This window comes from Gavialis gangeticus, unplaced genomic scaffold (genome assembly GCF_001723915.1).
Source record: "Gavialis gangeticus isolate Ggan-Ray unplaced genomic scaffold, GavGan_comp1, whole genome shotgun sequence".
In the NCBI taxonomy this organism is placed as follows: domain Eukaryota; kingdom Metazoa; phylum Chordata; order Crocodylia; family Gavialidae; genus Gavialis; species Gavialis gangeticus.
In genome coordinates, this window is record NW_017728997.1 from 28,450,927 (window position 1) to 28,452,735 (window position 1,809).

Below are 1,809 nucleotides of genomic sequence, written 5' to 3' on the forward strand. Positions count from 1 at the left end.
CCCCCCCCATCCCTTTCTGGCCCCAATCATATAGAGTCAATACCTGGAAAAAAACAGTCTATGCTTCCCATTTCATTTACTTATTTGTCAAATCCCTTTTTTATTAGATGGCTCAGATTAGTTCAAGTTATCTGAACTCTAATTTCCCTTTGAAAAGCTCTCAGGTTTGGCTTCATGGCCTGTTGTGGTCTGGGGGCCTCACTAAGTGGTGTCATGGCACATTGTGATGTTGCTTTTGATCAGGTATATCCAAAATGCCCCAAGGACTTGAGATGCCAACTATCAGCTCAATGGCCAGATTTCATCCACTGTCTCTGGTTTAGTGTGTCATCTTTTCCAGCAGTTCTGCTTTCTTGAACAGTAACTGAATGATACTCTCCTGATGGAGCGCTGACCAGTTTTCTGAACCAGTTTGACCCATTGTTGACTTATTCCAGATCCACTTGCAGGGAATTTAAAAAATGCAACCTGAAGCGTAAAGTTTACTGCATGGCTCAACTATTTCAAACAAGATGCATCTCATGCCAGAAAGTTTCTCCTTTTTTTCAAAGCATCAAGTTTTAGTCTACAGGAGAGAGGAATATTTTGACCAGCAAATAATGGTTCCTTTTATAGAGCAGTGATATGCACTATACTACCTTAATATTCCCTACAGACTTCCCAGTCCCTAGTGGCACACTTCAGTGCCAGTCTACCCTCCTCCAGACAACCACTCAACTGCCAGCTTTGCCTCTGTGAGTTATCTTTTTAAAAACTGGTAAGGTCAAATAGCTGCAGCTCAGACGTATCTATTTGGCAACTGCCTGCTGCTTCCTGCATCTCCATGACTTCCATTTGGTAAATATTCCTAGTTCCTGGTAGGCTTTTCTTTTTTTACTTGTATGAAGAGGGACACATCCTCAGAGCTGATTTTCCTCACTAGTCAGGCTTGTTTTCAATCAGTATTGAATTTCAGCAGAGATACAGCTTGGTAAACTAAACTTGGTGAAGTCCTAAAAATATATATTCCTTTTGTAGATTGGTTTTGAAATAATAGTTGAGAGTTATCAAGAAAACTTAAGTTGGCTGTTATTTGGGGCAATGAAGGGTGATGTTCATTAGTGTCCTATGTCCAGGTGCAGTTTTTATGCGTTAGGGAAGCTCTAAAGCATGTTCAGGCATGACAGATGGCTTATTTGGGAAGATACAAACAAACTACACAAAATTATTTATTCCAGATCCAATAAAAGATATGAATTAAAAATAGAGAACCAAATTGTTATGCAAACATAACCAACCCCCCCCCCCAAAAAAACCCCAAACAAACAAAACCCCAGCCCTGAAAAAGCAACCGTAGAGAAGGTAAATAATGCAATATGGGACAGAGAAGTTCATTTTCTTAAGAATTAATGTTCCTGTAGCTGACTAACAGACAATTGGTTGCTGCTGTCAAATACAGTAATCACCTGCAGAGCTGTTGATTTATGCATATACAACCAGACAATGCTACTGCCAATAGACTAGGAGCAGCAGTTCCTTTGCCAGTTGTGCATTATGCAGAATGATCGGTAGTTATGAATTTCTGCAAACCTCAGTCTGCATACCTAAATATGGGGAGATTGATTTTTTTTTTTTTCTCTACAAATTAGATCTTGACTTGGTGCCTGAGATTGTGGACTGATCCAGTGGCATAATTGGTAGTGGAAACAGACCTGATAGGATTTGCTCTCTCGGGGGCCAGAATGAAGACAGGGGACCTCAAGGATCTGGCCATGTGGAGCAAAGCAAGGGCAGGAAAGTGCTGTGAGGGGGGATGTTGCCACCAATACT